This window comes from Globicephala melas, chromosome 18, assembly GCF_963455315.2.
Source record: "Globicephala melas chromosome 18, mGloMel1.2, whole genome shotgun sequence".
Classification (NCBI taxonomy): Eukaryota; Metazoa; Chordata; class Mammalia; order Artiodactyla; family Delphinidae; genus Globicephala; species Globicephala melas.
Window position 1 is genome coordinate 32559885 of NC_083331.1, and position 19247 is coordinate 32579131.

The following is a 19247-nucleotide window of genomic DNA, read 5'->3' on the forward strand; positions in this document are numbered from 1 at the left end:
CCAGATACTATACACAATGTTGGAGATATTTTGGCAATAGGCAAGATTCCTTGATTTCCAAGTTCTTTCACCTTAGTAAAGAGAGACTGTAAAAATAATCACACTGTAGAATTACAGATGCAACAATATGAAATAGATGGGATGGGGATTGGGGCAAGAGGAGGCATTTTGGGAACTTTAAGCCCTTTGGTCTGGCTGGCTTTGAGAGAGTTTGACAAGGTGGGATAAAGATAAATCTGGAGTCGTAGGCAGGAAATAAATTGTGGAGTGGTTTTAACATTATAGTAAAGAGTTGGGACTTTATCATGTATCCAGTGAGTCTCAAATTTTGATATGCAACAGAATTATATGGGGAGCTTGTTAAAACACACGTGTCTCCCTTTAGTAATGGCATCAGATTCTTCAGTGGCAGGACCAGGACACTAATGTTTTTGACGACATACACAAAGTTTGCGTCCAACATACACAAAATTTGAGAATAACTGGTATCGTCAGTGGGCATCCACTGAAGGTCCTGAAATAAGGAAATAACACCAGATTTGTATTTTAGAAAGTTCACTGTACCATGTGTGTAGAGAATGGACTAGAAAGGCGTGAGTCTGGGGACAGGGAAACTGATTGAAAGACTATCTTTCCAGTGATCTATGACCCAGTATCCCTTCCTGGGTATGTGTCTGAGAAAACATCCAATATATGTACCTCAGGAGACAAGCACAAGAATGTTCATAGCTGTGATGTGTGTGGTAGCAAAAAACAGGAACAACCCAGATATCCACTAACAAGAGAATGGATGAATTGTGATATCTTTCAAAAAACAGAATATTCTACAACAGTAAAAATGAGTGAATATTGTCTACATTCAGCAGAATAGGTGAAACTTACAAATAGAGTTCTGAGACTAAAAGAGCAAGTAACTGAAGGCTACACATTATATGATACCATTCAAATAGTTTTAAGGTGAGCACTATTAAACAGTTTGTACACACACACTGTTTTTTTGTTGTTTTGTTTTTAACAAGCAAGAGAACAATTTAGACAAATTTAAGCAATTTAGAATAGTATTTACCACTTGTAGAGTGCAAGGATGCATCAGGTGGAAACAAACAATAGCTTCAATGGTGTTAGTAATGTTTTGCTTCTTTATTTGAAGGGTGGCTTGATGGCTGTTGGTGTTTTGATTATGCATTATGACTTATATTTGGTAACTAGTCTACAAAGATGAACCTCCAATGCACCATGCTTCCCAGTATTCATGCTCCTGTATAATCCCCTCCCACACTGAACCTGGGGATGTAATCAAGAGAATGCAGCAGAAGTGACACTATGTGACTTATAAGCCGAAGTCATAAGAAACTTTGTATCTGCCTTCTTGGCCTCTTAGAGCACACACACCGGGAAAGCAAGCCACCATGTAGGAAGTCCAACTACCCCAAGACAACCATTTTGTGAGGAAGCCCAAGTTAGCCAAGGAGAGGCTGCATAGAGACAGGGTGATGTCTGACCAGCTGTCCCAGCTGAGGCACCAGATACATGAGTGAAGAACTCATCATGGGTGCCCAGCACAAGTAAGCTTTCAGATGACACCAGCCCCAGGTACCACCTGACTGCAACTACATGCAGAACTCCAAGTGGGAACTGCCCTGCTGAGCTAAATCAATGCTCAGAATTGTGAGCCATAGTAATAAATTGCTCTTTTAAGCCACATGGTTTGCAATAAATAACCAGAATATTATAAATATGTCACATATATTCTTCTATGCCTATCATATAGTACAATTACTTTTCAAAATGAGATTACTAAAATAACTTGTCAGAATCAGACAGTTTTGGCTTCAAATCCTGGCCTTGCCACTCAGGCTGTGTAGCCCTGGATAAATTACTTCACCTTTCTAAGAATCAATTTTCTCATCTGAGAAAGAGGGGAAAATAGTAGCTCCTAATTCATAAGGAGGTTGAGAGGCTTAGGAGATATAGAATCTATACATCCTTATCCAGGCATAAGTTAAGGACTTAATAAATTATAGGGACAGGCCACACTACACAAACTTGCTTCTTCTGGATCTAAAGAGGAAAGAAAAAAGCTTTTGCTAATGAAGAGTATAGATTATAGCTCAAGAACTGTAAATATCCACGGTAAACAGGATTCAGCCAGAACAAGTGACTATAAAGTCTTTTCCCACTCTGTGGTTTTATGAAGCTTCATTGATTTCCTGTGGTTTATTTCAGGTATAAAACATTTGAATTCAGATTTCCCAGGGACAGATTTCCCCGGGACAGATTTCCCCAGTTATTTCTCTATTTTTAGCATTATCTCTGTCTTTGGCTTCCCTCTCCTGTGGTGCTCTCCACATTGGGCCCTCATTTCCTATCAGGTGACAGCAAAAAATGTAGGGATAATTCAGTCAGTCCACTTGATGGGTGACTGGTTAATACATCTTACAGAAGGATAGGTAAGGACGGAGGAACATGAGATTGAATGCATGGCCTCTTTGCAGGGTATGTGAAGTCTGGGAAGAGAAGCTGGACAGGTAACTTTAAGAAGCAATCTTGTTTGAAAGATGATTACACTCTGGGAAGGGGTGAAATATGACCATTTTGTGTCCCATAGATATCCTCAGAGTCTAATGAAAGGCAGTTTCTGCCCTTTTGCATTTAGCTTAGTCCACAAGCCACACAGTTCAAGAAGATTAACAACACCAGCTGGGAGGTAAGCATTGCTGTTCTGAAGAGGTTGCTGCCCGTGGAGCTTGTGAACCACGAAACATCAATATCGACGTTGGCTGGAGGAGATCCGCGGGGAATCAGGCATGGTTGAAGCCTGCACAGGTCTGCACAGGGGGCAGGTTCTCTGCCTGCAGACCCCAGAGCTCACAGGATCAGAGGATGACTTCTATCTGTTCTCTTACCAGGACAGAGCAAAGTGATGGGGGTTATAATCCAGCAGGAGGTATTTGGGTCAGATGAGCTCCAGAGGTCTCTTTAAGGTCTAATTCAATGAACAGTATGTTTTTCTTATCTCTGATAAGAGGTAGCATTCTAAAAAAACTTAGTGTACTTCTGAAAAAAAAATTGTACTCGTGAAATATTTGTTGAAACTTCATAAGTGTCTGTACTTAAAAAAACATTTTTTAAAAACCGCAGTTACATAAATGTTCAGACTATGGAACTTTGGGGCTTTATTTATTTATATATATTTCTCTTTATAGATTCCTTCCTTCTTCCACTGAATTTTGAGAAGGACATAAAAGTCATTTCCTTTACAAGAAATCCCTCTACTCCCAGCAGTCCTAAATGTTAGAAGGCAAGGTAAGATCACTGGTGGAACCTCAAGGTAGGATTTTTGATACCAGAAAATTCTCTATAGTTTAGCCATAACTAGTATCTAGAGAGTTGTTATTATTCCTGCTTTTCTTGGGGGGAAATATGTAGATTCACATCTCTACCTCGTTGAGCTTTCCTAATAAATTCCAGCATTGGAATCCAGCATTGGATTTTTTTGGAAACAATTTCAAACTTACAGAAAAATTGCAAATACAGTACAAAGATTTTTTTTCTGAACCACTGAGCTTAGGCTGCTGACCTGATGTCCTAAAATCCCCCCAATACTTTAGGGGTTATATTCCTATATAACAACAAGTACCTACGTCAGGAGATCAAAATTGATATTTTACTACCATCTAGTCCTCAGATCCCGTTCAAGTTTTTCCAACTGTCCCAATGATGTCCTTTATAGAAAAGGGATCTGGTAGGAAATGAAGTGTGGCATTTAGTTGTTATGTATCCATGGTTTCCTTTAGTTTAGAACAGTTTCTCAGTCTTTTCTTGACTTTCATGATCCTGACACTTATGAAGATTACAATCCAGTAGATTTTTGTGGGGCTTTTGTTGTTGTTTTTTAATTTTTTTTAACAGAATCCCCTTCATTTTATTTCCCCATGATAAGATTGATGTTACACATCTTTGGCAGGAATACCACAGAACAGAGCTCTGTTCTCCTTGCATTCTATCAGATGGAATGTGATTTTGATTTATCTCATTACTGAAGATGTTAACTTAGATCATTTGATTACAGTGGTGTCTGTAAAGTTACAGGTTCCCTTTTTAATTAATAAGTATTTTGTGGGGAGATAATTTAAGATTACAAAAATATCCTGTTCCTCATCTAAGTTTCTATTTATTTATTTATTCATTCATTCATTCATTTCAGCATGGACTTGTGGGTCCCTATTTTATTAAATGGATTATAATAAGTTACTGTATTTATTTTGATACTCAAATTGTCCCAGATTTAGCCAGTGGGATCTTCTTGCAGCTGGTTCCTCTGTCCTTTTGACATCTCATCAAAGTTCTTTTAACATTTCCTTACTTTCTGGCACAAAAATGTTCCGGGATTACCTCATCCTTTTGCTGCTCTCGTGCTGGAATCAGTCATTTCTCTAAGAAGCCTAGATCCTTTTAATGGAGGATGGTATTTAGAAACCAATATTTGGTTTCCAAGTGTGCTCATTACTGTTGGGGTGTTGTTGCTCACAGCACTCTCAGCTCTTTCAAGCTTTTTATATTTTGAGAAATTATCCATTTGTCAACATGTGGCAAATGCTTTTTCTTAGTTTGAGGTTTTTCTTTTGACTTTATCTATGGTTATTTTGCCTATGCAAAAATAATTGCTCGTATTGTAGCTTTATCAATTTTTTGTCTTGGCTTCTGGGATTCATGTCTAACTCAGGTATTTCACACTTCAGCATTACAAACATTTCTCCCCGTGTTTTTTTCTAGCACTATAGAAAAAGTTTTTTTTTAAATCCTGAAGTGCACCTACCCAAATGTTGGTAAAATATCTGTGTTTCATTGGGAGAGCAAGTTCAGTGCCACAGACTGACACACCATTTGAGGAAAACCAAGACCAAATCCAACTTTTTAGATATGTAGGTATTTTGTGATCTCTTTATACAACTATTGGTTTTCTGCCCTGGTTCACCATTATCATTACCTTTGAAGCTTTTATAAAATAGACTGCTACCTAGTAATCTACCATACAAAACAATTGAATCAGACCTCTGGGGATTACTGGATAAAGATTTTTTAAAAAATCTCTACAGGTGATCTAATGTGCTGCCAAGACTGAGAACCACTGATCTATTCCTACATCTTCACAGCTGCCTAAAATTCTACTACTAGCAACTGCTTCCTTTGGATAAGCAATTCCTCTTTGAATACCTTCTTTTAAAACATAAGTGTTTTTCAAAATTTAATACTTAAGTTTCTAATAATTTAGCACTGAGTTTAGCAGACTCATATCAAGACATAAGAATTAAAATTATATGTGTAAAGAAACTACATGTGCAGCAGACCCACTCTTGTGGGCTGGTTGTGCACAGAAGGCAGCAGTTACCTGGATAAAGGGGATATGGTGTGAAAACAGGAAGAAAACTTGCCATCACAATGATCTCAAGAGGAAACTTAAAGATAGTTCTGGACTTCTGGAAAACAAGAGCAACTTGGGAGGAATGTAATATTAAAAACATGGTTCATTATCCGTGTGATTATTGGTAAGTGACTTAACTTCTCAGAACCTCAGTTTCCTTATTGGCAAAAATGAGACTAATATTATTTGTGGGATTATTGTGAGAATTGTATCAGATTATAAAACTAAAGTTCTTTCCATGTACCTGACGCATAGTAAATACTCAGTAAATTGTTGCCACAAGTTAGAAAGAGCTACTCTTACTCCTTCCAACTAGCACGACTTCTAACAGATGACTATTTCTGCATGAGCTAAGTTGTAAACTGTAAATTGGCTTAGATTGACTTCTTGAGGGGCCTTTATATAATATTCAGTGATATCATTATTTAACACTAATCTTATCATAAGAGTTTTGAGCTGAGACCAGTTTTTTAGAAATGAGCATGCACTTCTTGGGCTCCCCTCATGGTGCAGTGGTTAAGAATCCTCCTGTCAATGCAGACAACACAGGCTTGAGCCCTGGTCTGGGAAGATCCCACATGCCGCGGAGAAACTAAGCCTGTGCGCCACAACTACTGAGCCGGTGTGCTACAACTACTGAAGCCCATGCATCTAGAGCCTATGCTCTGCAACAAGAGAAGCCACTGCAACGAGAAGCCTGTGCACTGCAACGAAGAGTAGCCCCTGCTCACCACTACTAGAGAAAGCCCATACGCAGCAATGAAGACCCAATGCAGCCAAAAATAAATAAATAAAATAAATAAATTTATTAAAAAAAAAGAAATGAGCATGCATTTCTTGATTTCTAAGAAAAAGCCAGTAAAAGAAAAACTATACTGAAAGAAATTAGTTTTTAAGTAGTTAAATTACTCAGTCTCACTGTTGGAATTGTATTGAGGTAATGAATGAATCCAAAGTGGTAAATATGCTATAATTGTTTATTGCACTAAAACTCCAATGTTGTAACTTTTGCAGTATCTTGTGTAAGTATCATATATTCTGAAAAATAAGTGATATTACAACATGAGTTGGTCATGGATAATACTGAATATAGGAATTTATTATGGAATTTAAATTAGTATGTATATACATATTTCTTTTTTTACCTGACATATGTTAAGAGTCAACTGGCCTTGTGACAGTTTGAAGTAATAGACAAAGCATTTCAGAAGTAAGCTCAGAATTATGTAGCCTGAGACATGCACAATTTCCTGTAGTGTCAAGTAAAGTGAATATGAAGTACATCCTTAATAAGCAGAAACAGAAACTGATAGCCCTAATAAAGGAGGAATTTCCTTAAGCTTTTATATACATATATATGAAAAATCTATTTACGCAGTTCTTTTATTTAAAGGAAATTGATGGTTTAAGTAAACTGTAGCCATCAATTCTCTTTATAAAGAGCTTCAACAGGGAAAGTTTTGCACCTGTTAATCAGTTGCAAGACACGGTCAGTTGAGGGAATTATATTGATGCCTAAACCAGGCCACAGGTTGGATGGGTGGAAAGACTATCAGATCTGTTTGCTTTCAGCTAGTGAATTTTTATTAAACATTCAATATGAGCTAGCTCTGTGTTAGGGACTGGGGTAACTCAGGGTCTGTATAATCGAATATGGGCTACATGAAATATTACGGAGAAAAAAAATTTTTTTTTACTAAACAAAAGGGAGATATGTGTATAGATTGAAGTAGTCAGAGAAGGCTTAGTGAGATAGCACTTGACTTGGGTCTTAGAAGTGTTTGGACGGATTGAAGGTGGAGGACAGGGAAGGAGGCATTCTAGGAAGAACAATGTAAGGATAGAATCAAAGAGGTGGAAATAAGCATGGATGTGTGGGGGCTACATTCATCCATTGTTGCTTATGTAACAAATCACCTCCCAACTTTAGGCCATTTGCTGTTGCCTATTGTTCTACTGATCTGGGCCAGGCCTAGTGGATCTCACTTAGGCTTGTAGTCAGCTAAGAGGTCAGCTAGGGCCTGGCTAGTCTGGAAAAACTCACTTACATGTTAGGCTTGCTGGCTGTTGTCTGAAGGGCTATGGCTGGTCTCCACGTGGTGGTCTCTCATACTCCAGCTGGCTAGTCCATGCTCCTCCCCACCTGGTAGGGGTACAGGGGAGAAGAGAAGAGCAGAAGTATGCCAAGGCCCAGACTCACACCTGGCACACTATCATTTTTGCCACGTTCTGTTGGTCAATGCAAATCACAAAGCCAGACTAAAGTGGTGGGGAATTACACTCCTCTTAATAGGAAGAGCTGCAAAATCACTGGGCAAAGGGTGTGGACCACAAGGAGTGGCCATTTTTTTTTTGCGGTACGTGGGCCTCTCACTGTTGTGACCTCTCCCGTGTGGAGCACAGGCTCCGGACGCGCAGGCTCAGCAGCCATGGCTCATGGGCCTAGCCGCTCTGCAGCATGTGGGATCTTCCCGGACCGGGGCACGAACCCGTGTCCCCTGGATCGGCAGGCGGACTCTCAACAACTGCACCACCAGGGAAGCCCCCTGGAGTGGCCATTTTTGTAAACAGTTTTCCACATGGGTCAACCTCACTGAGGTACAGATGTTGTGAAAAGATAAGGAAACAGGGAAAATATATTTTTAGGAAGACTAGCTTGGCAAGAGCTCACACTCAAATTTGAGAAGTCACGGAAGAGACTGAAGGCGATAAGGAGCTGCATCAATAATCCTAGTAAGAGGTATAAGGGGTTTGTCTTTGTTTGGGCTGCTATAACAAAGAACCACAGACTGGGCGGCTAATAAACAACAGAAATTTATATCTCACAGTTCTAGAGGCACCTGCTTGGTCACGTTTTGGTGAAGGCCCTCTTCCTGGTCATGACCAGTGCCTTCTTGTTGTGTCCTGATGTGGTGGAAGGGGGCTAAGGACTCTGTGGTGTTCCTTTTATAAGAGTTTTAATCCCATTTATGAGGGCTCCAGCTAATGACTTAAGCACCTCCCAAAGGGACTACCTCCTAGTACTATCACCTTTGGAGGTTAGGATTTCAAAATATGAGCTTGGGGGGATACAAACAAATCACACGGGACTTCCCTGTGGCGCAGGGGTTATGAATCTGCCTGCCAATGCAGGGGACACGGGTTCGAGCTCTGGTACGGGGTGATCCCACATGCCGCGGAGCAGCTAAGCCCATGTGCCACAACTACTGAGCCTGCACTCTAGAGCCCATGAGCCACAACTACTGAGCCTGCATGCTGCAACTACTGAAGCCTGGGTGCCTAGAGCCTGTGCTCCACAACAAGAGAAGCCGCCAAAATGAGAAGTCCATGCACCACAACAAAGAGTAGTTTCCACTCGCTGCAACTAGAGAGAGCCCACACACAGCAACAAAGACCCAACACAGCCAAAAATAAATAAATGAATAAATTAAAAAACAAAACAAATTAGACCAATACAGGTCAGGCCAAAGATAGAGGCAGTATTTTCAGGATTTTTATTTGTTTCTTAAAAGTAACCATGAAATAAATGGTTCTATCCCTTTGAAAATATTTTGGGGCATTTTTGAATTGGTCTTGACTCATGGTCGTGTGTTTCTGAACTGTGTCTTTTGCTGTCCATATCTTTGGGCTATGGCCCATCCTTAGACTCTGGCGGGTCGTAAGTACATAGTATTGTGCTGACTCCCCCAAACAGGACCATATCCAGCAAATCTGCTGGTGTGAGCCCTTCAGGTGTACATTCATCAGCACTCAGCTGTTCAACAACTGAAAGATTTGTGTGTGTGTGTGTGTGTGTGTGTGTGTGTGTGTTTGCACTCTCTTTAGCTGAGTTTCCCGGGAGACTTGAAACAAATTCCAGTCTTGGTTTCTGAGCTCCTGTCTGCAACCTCAAGTATGCTTACATTAAAACTGGGCCTTTGAAGTACCTTGCTTCATTCCTTTGTTTCTGGGACCATCTCACCATAATGTCATCAACTATGACCTGCCAAACATCATCATGTATTAACCTTAACTCTGCTTAGAGCAATAAATGATGGTGCTCTTGCTTCTAGCAACTCTAAATGTTGCATCAGGTTAAAAAGGAGAAGTGTTTTTATAAATATCCTAAGACTTATATGATAGCTAACTTCTATAAAAATTACACAATATAGGGACTTCCCTGGAGGTCCAGTAGTTGAGACTTCACACTTCCACTGCAAGGGACATGAGTTCAATCCCTGGTTGGGGAACTAAGATCCCCACATGCCACAAAGCACTGCCAAAAAAAAAAAAAAGAAAAAAGAGAATTATACAAAATAAAACAAATACCATAATGAGTATGTTGAGGTAACACTGGTTTATAACATTATATGTTTCATGTGCACCACACTATACTTTGACTTCTGTATACACTACCGCATGCTCACCACCAAAAGTTTAGCTTTCATCCATCACTATACAGTTGACCTCCTTTACTCATTTTGCCCTCCCTCCACACCCTTCTCCCTCTGTTAACTACTACTCTGTTCCATACTGATTTTCAAAAGTACATTATTTCTTTAGAAAGTCTGAGGAAAAAAATAATAATTGAGTTAGGTCTTGGAGAAACCTTAAGAGGTCAGTCTCAGAATGATTGTCTTAGGAGAGAAAAGTCATTTAATGCCAAGTAAAGATTTCAGATACTCATACTTCCCAAATTGATTAAAAAATTTATTGCTTTAATAACTGAAAGTTCAGTTGTTATTACCTACCCTGATATGCTTTTCAAATGGCCACATTGTTTTGTTCTAATGATTTTGCTTTTCTAAAGACTTGTAAATCTTCTATGAAAAGATTTAATTGCTTCCTATGAAGGAAGGAGGAGAGGATGAAAATGCGTGGTGTGAGGCTCTAGAAAAACAAAGCATTTATCTCTATTTCTGTCTGTTGGGATGCTTTAAGGTTAATAATTGGGAATTGCTCATTTTAAAGCCACATTGCATTAAAAAAAAGACACATGCTTCCTGCTGATAGAGTTTTCAGACTGCCTAGAATTTATTGTAATTTTATGAGAGAAAAATCTTAATAGCTCAGCAATCAAATACATTATAAAATAATTTTAGAAAACCTAAGTATTTATAATTGTTCCTTGTAAATTTCACTTTTTTCCCTCTTGTACAGTTATGTTAATCAGGATTTGGAATTTTAATTTGCAGCTTTCATTCATTTTACAACAGTATAATGAATGTTTTATCTTCCCTGGGACTATTATATCCAGAGATAATAAGAACAGTCATCTGTTATATGGTCTGCATTTCTTGAGTTGTCTTCTGTGATTTTGTTGTCAGCCTAGCAAAATTAATTAGATTAATTCCCTAAATTCTAGAGAATATTATTAGATACCAATTAAGCATTCAGAAATGTATATTTTATATACTAGTTTATAGACTAATTTTAAAAGAAAGTAAACCCGCCTAGATTCATACATTTTGATGTTTAGTCTTTATAATACACCCTAATATCTATTAATGTGTCATTAGTTTTGTAGGAATCTGGTAAAAAATCATTTATATGTATTCTGAATAAGATGCTAGCTGACCTTAAGCATTTTTTCCTGTTTGTTTCTTTATGTACATTTTTCAAATAGGGCTAGACACTTGTATATCCTCAAAAACAAAACAAAACTCTGAAAAAGAAAATCACATACACAAATCAGATTGGCTGCTAGTCCTAAATGTCTGACTGGATGCCCATTTATTTTATACTTTTATTATTGTTTTTATTTATTTTTTGAAATAATTTTCAAAAAGCCAATATGCACACAGTTTAACCATCAAGTATAATGATATACAATAGTTCTTTGGCTCACTTCTTCTCAGCTTTACTTACTCACCAGAGATACTGGCTTCAAACACAGCTCTTTTAAAAATTTTGGTAGACAATACTTCCCAGTCTCTCTTGCAGTTGGTTGCAGTCAAGTTTTGAGTTCAGGTGAATGGAAACTGAGCAAAAGTGATGTAAGCCAATTTTTAGGCCCATCAAAAATATCCTGTGGGGCTTCCCTGGTGGCGCAGTGGTTGGGAGTCCGCCTGCCGATGCAGGCGACGCGGGTTCGTGCCCCGGTCTGGGAGGATCCTGCATGGCGCGGAGCGGCTGGGCCCGTGAGCCATGGCCGCTGGGCCTGCGCGTCCGGAGCCTGTGCTCCGCAGCGGGAGTGGCCACAACAGTGAGAGGCCCGCGTACCGCAAAAAAAAAAAAAAAAAAAAAAAAATATCCTGTGTACTATTCTCAACTTTTAGCTGAACGGAGATGACCCTGGCACCTAGAGGATGGGGAGTCCTTGAGACACTGTTGGTATTCTATGTGTTGGTTACCATACTGTTTTTCATGTACATTTTTGGTGGTGAAATACACCAGAAAGACTAAGTCGCTCCCCAGTGCATGACTTTTTGTCTCCGCTATTATGTAAGAAAATGCAAAAGTGGTTTCTAAAAATGTAACATCAAATTTAATAAAATTTTGTACCAGATTGAGAGTTGCATGTCTTTAAGTGTAGCTGAAAAATAGTACAGGTTTGCTCCATGGAAATGCTTTGTTTTGAAAAGTCCTGCTAATCATGATGGCTTCACTAATATCCCAAGGAATAATATACAGTCATAGTGGGGTTAATTGTTAATACTTGTACACGTAAACACATAGTGCAAATAGTCTTATTCATAATTTAGATTTATTTTTAACAAACTTGGAGTCAGATCTTGGAATCATTATTTTGATGTTACTGTGTAGCTACCAAGACCTCATTCCAGGAATAGTAGAAACATTATCACTGCCACTTGATTGTTCACCTGTATTTATATTCCTACTGTAATTCTTGATCAGTTGTTTGTGTGTAGGAATCCTTTTAAGCCACTTGTCCATTTTATGAAGCTCAGTTAACATTAGGTAACATAATCCAGAAATCCACTGAGTAATACAATTGCAGTATGTGACTATAAGTTGAAATTTGACATAGGAGAAAAGGTGCCATTGTCAACTCCTCCAAGTTACAGAATGTCCACCACCTCACAGGATTTCTTACATATTACACAAGCCATTGTCCAGCAGACAGAGTGAGTGAAGGTACCAGATTTGATCTGTATATTACTGTACAACATTTAATTTCCTACTTTTGTTCTTATTGTTTTTTGTTTTTAAAAATAATTGTTTATTTACTGAACCTTGGGCAGATTAGATACACAACCAATTTTAAATTTATATCTTTTAACTCAGTTTTGCAGTGTTTTCACACACACACGCACACAAATTGGCATGCAACAGTTGTCCTAAGGTAAAACACAGTCACCTTAAACTGTTGCAAGTATTTTCACCCAAGGTTGAAAAATTGCTTATCCTGAACATAAAAACTTTTAATAAATTTAAATTAGTTATATAAACCTCGTTACTTGTAGTTTTCCCCTTGCAAAGATCCAAAAAATGTACAAACCCATCATCAGAGACCAAGAGAAAGTCATTTTATTTTATACAAAACAAAATTCACATGTGCCATAAAAGAAAGACCCAGGAAAAACAAAAACAGAAATCCTAATACTGACAGTAATGTTCAGTACTCTAACTTAAACAGTGGCCAAATGCCACTGATCAAAAATAAAACAGTGGCTGTATATCACTGCAAAGAAATCCAAGAGGCTTTTAACCCTTTGGCATCAGAAATCCAGAGTTTTCCAATTACTTGAACGCATACCTCCTATGTGCCAAGAGTAGAGAAAGTGGATGTGCCAGCATAGAAAGAAAAAGAACTATCGTTCACTGCAACACCCAGAGAATTGGCTTTAATAGATACTTCTTACAAGGTTAGGCAGAAACCAAAACAAGGGTCATTAGCTGCTTGTGTCAACAATTTTAAGCGGAGGTGATTGAGGTCTAGGGTTCAAAGTAAAACTATAAGGGGAAAAAGGTTGTTGGCTTAAGTCTTATCTTTAAAGCAAAAACAAGATAAGCAAGGTATAAAAGTACCAACCTGGTAGCATATTCTAGTCACAGAGCTCTGCCATTAGGCTGGATAGAAAATGTCAAGATTCAGATTGTTGTTTCTCATAAGGACTCAACAAAATGAATCTTTAATGACTTGAACTGCAGGATAAGGGATCCCAAGAATGCAGTCATTTTAGTAAAGTACTATCCTGAACAAACTGCATTTTATGATGAAAACAAAAGGAAAGAAGATATAATAAGGACTATACACCTATATTCCACTTACAGTGCTTGAGGTCTGGAAGGACCTGTATAATGAAGGCAGAATTCAAATATGAAATCATGCCAATCACATGTCAAACTTCACTACAACTTTCCTAAAAAAGTGTTTTCCCCCAATATCTCTTAATCACAAAGAAACAGAAGCTGTGAATGTACAGTTCAGAAAATAAAAACGTAGAAACTAATGACATTATTATGACCAGGATGTTTGGTAAACAGTGAATTATGAGTTTGGGCTCATCAGGAAAAGGCTTTTTAAACAACCCTCTGGACTGCAAAAAAATCTCTTCAGGTAGTAGATCTGTCCCAATGTCATGGCAACTAGAACAAGAGCTTCAAAGAAGGACCAAAGGACCACTCTGCTGTTTGTGTTGTCATTGATTGCTCTGTGTATTCTCTCCCAAACTCCCCTGTTCATGCTTTACAGCTGTTATTGCCACTGCGAGCTCATTAATCATTTCTTCTAGCTTCTTCTGGTGAGCTTCTGTTTCCATGTCTTGTCCTTAGGGGGCCTCCCCATTATCAATGGTGTACATCACTATCTTTGGAGTCACGGTGGACACCCTATTGCTAAAACAAAACTTATATGTTCCATCCATGTGAGCAGCAAATGTGTATTTCCCACTGGACTCCCTGTCTCCCTTATAAATTCCTTTATTTTCAGGCCCTGTAGCCTCCACATTGATGTCCAGGAAGCCGCCCTCAGCTACCTCGAAGATGAGGCCCATCTTGGTGCCCGAGGTGACCCGTTTGAAGAAGCATTCCTCTGCGTGCGCATCGATGCTGACGAAGTAGCCCGAGACCGTGGCCAGGAGGGCGGCCAGGAGCACGAGAAGCTCAGCGAGCGTCACCATGGTGCTGCTGGGGCCAAAGCCAGCATCGCAACTGTGCCCTCCGGAGCTGCACCACCACAGCCTTCTCCTAATTTCCTACTTTTTTGATTAAGACTATAGATATGTCTTGACATTTCCTTCCCTCACTCCAGTGGAACATTTCCATGTCCACTCTGGAGACTAGTGCGCTCTAAACCCTTGCTGCTCATACTGTGGTTTATGGACTAGCAGAATCAGCATCATCCCAGGAGCCTGTTAGAAATGCAGCATCTCAGGCCCATCCTCAAATCTACTGCATCAGAGTCTGCGTTTCAGCAAGATCCCCTAGAGAATCATACGTCGTTAACTTTTTTTTTTTAACATCTTTATTGGGGTATAATTGCTTTACAATGGTGTGTTAGTTTATGCTTTATAACAAAGTGAATCAGTTATACATATACATATATTCCCATATCTCTTCCCTCTTGCGTCTCCCTCCCCATCCCACCCCTCCAGGCGGTCACAAAGCACCGAACTGATATCCCTGTGCTATGTGGCTACTTCCCACTAGCTATCTACCTTACATTTGGTACTGTATATACGTCCATGCGTTAACGTTTGAATGAACCTCTCCCTCCTGCGAAAGAGCCTAGAGGCTGGCATTCTGCATGAAGAGTGGGGCTGGAAGATCCACCTTTCTTTGTGCAGTTTAATGCCCTTGCTTTCGGTTCTGTGCCTCACTCTCATCAGGATCTCTGTCTAGTGTCCCCCAAGTCCCCAACGTGGTCGATTTCTTCAGAAATGAAATTTCTTGTGGCATCATAGTTTTTCAAGCCTCGGTGTCTCACACAGATTCCTTCTCCTTTCCTCTGCCTGAAATTTCTTTCCCAATCCTTCTCTCCTTCACATGAGTCCTTTCAAGACCCAGTTCAGGTGGTATGATCTCAGGAACAGTTTCTCTGGCCTGCCCCCCTCTCCATCCCTCTACCATCACAGACCCACAGACCAACAGAAATGCCTCTTTGGGGGCACCCACCTCACCCAGTGCTTACTCCATCTTTTCACAGGTCCTGGTCATTGCTACCTTATCCCTCTCTTCGACTGAACTGTAAGCACTTAAAGGCCTTTGCTCCCTCAATACTTAGCACAAAGCCTGGCACAGGCACACAGGGAGGTTCCTAGTAAATAGCTGTCGAATAAATGTGTCTGAACTGACCTGAACCTTTAGCAGTTCTCTCACTTGCAGTGAAAGCACAGGCACCTTGTAAACGTGTCTTCGGTTTTGCCCCGATGATGTGGAGAGTCTTTCCAGGCTTCTTCTGCTCTGGATGGAATTTCTGCTCCCCCTGGTTTCTTACCTGCTATCTCACATCTGGACTTGGCCTCTCATTTTGGGCTCTGGAGCTGAAACCAGTTAGACTGCCTGCCTGACTTTCTATCTATTAATCTTGACCCTGAGTGCCGATTCTTGACCTCAGTTCAGCACTAGACAGAGAGCACCGTGAGCTCCTTGGTCCTCAGTCCCTCTAGTCAAACTGGGCTAATGAAAGAGAAGAGTGCAGTCAGGAGTGGATGGATTATGTTTAGGGAAAGCTATACTGTGGAAATAGGTCGTTGTTTTATTTTTATATTGTTTTGATGTATAGAGTTTGTTTTATCTTTGCTTTTGCCAGATTAACACAGTATTTATATAACCTTGTGTTTCTTTAGAATGACATTTTGTGGGGGCTTCCCTGGTGGCGCAGTGGTTGAGAGTCCGCCTGCCGATGCAGGGAACACGGGTTCGTGCCCCGGTCCGGGAAGATCCCACATGCCGCGGAGAAGCTAGGCCCGTGAGCCATGGCTGCTGAGCCTGCACGTCCGGAGCCTGTGCTCCGCAAGGGGAGAGACCACAACAGTGAGAGGCCCGCGTACCACAAAAAAATAAATAAATAAAAATAAAATAGAATGACATTTTGTGGAGAATGGGAAATTGTCATTTCATTCTTTCTTAATCTAATCCTAGGCCACATGCCTGTGATAGAATTTTTTTCTGCAGGCTTTTTGCAGGATTATATGAAATGAACATGAGATTTTTGCGTTATTCCAAATAGTATTTCACAAGTTGACCCTATATTTGCTATCCTCAACCTGAGATAAATATGCAAGAATTTACCATTCTGAATATAGTCTATTAATTTTCAACTTAGTGACCTATTTCTACTTCAATCATAAATGCCAAAATGTATTAGCTTAAATTAGCTTTGTGTCTTATGTTTACACTTCTGTGTATTTATAATCGTTCAACTAAAATGATAACTGAGAGACAGTCCCTCAGAATTGAGAAGTTATATGAGAAACTACCCAGCTATACCTTCTTTTGTTAAATTAAACTTTTTATTTTGAAATAATTGTAAATTCACATGCAGTTTATTCACATGCAGAATAAATGTAAATTCACATTGTAAGAAAAAATGCAGAGAAATCCTGTGTACCCTTTATCCAGTTTCTCCCCGTTGTAACATCTTATAAAACTATAATGCAATGTCACAATCAAAATACTAAGATGCCGAACACTTCTACTGCCACAAGTATTCTACATGTTACTTTTGTATAGGTTCACCGCTCGTCCCCTCCGCTATCACCCTCTCCTTAATGGCTGCCAACCACTAATCTGTTCTCCACTAGAGAACATATGGTAGTTGCATGTTTATTTTACTTTATTAAGAAACTGCTAAGCTGTTTTCCACAGTGACTGTACCATTTTACATTCCCACCAGTAATATTATGAGTGACTCAGTTTCTCCATATCTTCACCAGCATTTGGTGTTATCACTATTCTTTATTTTAGGGATTCTGATAGGTATATAGTGATATCTAACTGTGATTTAGTTTGCATTTATCTAATGGCAGATGAGGTTGAACAGCTCTTCATGTGTTTATTTGCCACATTATATCCTGTTTGGTGAAATGTCTCTCCATGTCTTTTTTTTTTTTTCGGTACGCGGGCCCCTCACTGTTGTGGTCTCTCCCGTTGCGGAGCACAGGCTCCAGGCGCGCAGGCTCAGCGGTCATGGCTCACGGGCCCAGCCGCTCCGCGGCATGTGGGATCTTCCCAGACCGGGGCACGAACCCGTGTTCCCTGCATCGGCAGGCGGACTCTCGACCACTGCGCCACCAGGGAAGCCCTCTCCATGTCTTTTGTCAATTTTCTAATAGGAATTTTGCTCTCTGGTTTTGAGAGTGCTTTATATATTTTAGATACTAACCCTCTGTTGAATATGTGATTTGAAAATATTTTCTGCCAGGCTGTAATTTGTCCTTTGATCTTCTTAACAGGGTCTTTCACAAAGCAAACATTTAAAAACCTTGATGAAGACTAATTTATCAATTTTTCCTTTTATGGATCATGATTTTGGCATCAACTCAAAGAAGTCTATGCTTAGTCTTAGTTATCCAAGATTTTTCAGTTTTTTCCTTAAATTTTTTACAGCTTTAAATTTGTCTGTTATACCTTTTGAGTTAATTTTTTTGAACAAGGTGTGACACTTAGGCCAAGGGTCTTTTTTTTTCTACAGATGATGTCCACTTTCCTTAGCACTATTTGTTGAATGGACTTTCTGTCTCCCATTGTGTTACTTTTGCACCTTTGTCAAAAATCTATAGGACATATTTTTGTGGATCTATTTCTGGGCTCTCTATTCTGTTTGTCTACCCCTCCATCAATACCACAAAGTCTTGATTGATGTAACTATGTAATACATCTTGAAACCGAGTAGACTGATTCCACCAATTTTATTCTTCTTTTTTCAAAAATGTTTTAGCTATTCTAGTTCCTCTGCCTTTCCACATAAAATTTAGGAGATATATATGTGTGTGTGTGTGTATATGCATATATACACACACATATATATATATATATCTCCTCACAAAAAAATCTTGTTATAATTTTTATAGGAGTTGTGTCAAACCTGTATATCACTTTAGGGAAAATTGATATCTTTACTATGTTGACTCTTCTAATCCATGAACACTGTATTTCTTGTTCTTTTTTTTTAAGATTTTTTTTTTGATGTGGACCATTTTTAAAGTCTTTATTGAATTTGTTACAATATTGCTTCTGTTTTATGTTTTGGTTTTTTGGCCATGAGGCATGTGGGATCTTAGCTCCCCACCAGGTATTGAACCCGCACCCTCTGCATTGGAAGGTGAAGTCTTAGCCACTGGACCATGAGGGAAATCCCTCTTTTTTTTATGCAATTACTTTATAGGAATCAAACTACTGTTCATGGATGTTAATAAGATAGTTTCTATTATGTACCTGGTGTTTTCTTTTTCTTTTTTTTTGATTTTGAACTCTGTATTTCTATCGACTTATTTAAATCCTTAATGTCTTATATCAGCATTGTGTAGTTTTAGCATACAAATCCTATGCATGTCTTGTTAGATTTACACATAAGGATTTTTTAAAGCTATTGTACAAGTGTTGTGTTTTTCAGTATTCATATGTTCATTGCTAGTGTATAAAAAAAAATCAAGTTTCGTATGTAGATCTTGTATCTTGCCACATTGCTGCATTCACCTATCAGTTCTATGAGATTTTTTTGGTAGAATTTGAAATTTTCTACAAAGTCAATCGTGTCTTCTGTCATAGGGACAGTTCTATTTCTTCTTTTCTGATCTGTATGTCTTTTATTTCCTTTTCTTGCCTTATTTAACTGGCTAGAAATTACAGCACTACGTTGAATAACATTGGTGAAAGCAGATATCCTTGCCATGTATCATTAAGCATAAGGTTAGCTGTAGGGTTTTTTTGTAGA

At 39.1% G+C, this 19247-nt stretch overlaps 1 long non-coding RNA gene and 1 pseudogene across 1 annotated transcript in view; one reads left to right on the forward strand and one right to left on the reverse strand.

Annotated features, from left to right (window-relative positions):
• The first annotated feature begins 3265 nt into the window (after nucleotides 1-3265).
• The window catches only part of LOC138842412 (uncharacterized), a 68838-nt gene continuing 52856 nt past the window's right edge, over nucleotides 3266-19247 (forward strand). The window contains exon 1 of the long non-coding RNA XR_011376910.1: nucleotides 3266-3306. This is a non-coding gene — a long non-coding RNA (uncharacterized lncRNA). The remainder of the gene's footprint in view (nucleotides 3307-19247) is intronic.
• On the reverse strand, nucleotides 13831-14490 carry LOC115839043 (transmembrane emp24 domain-containing protein 2 pseudogene; annotated as a pseudogene).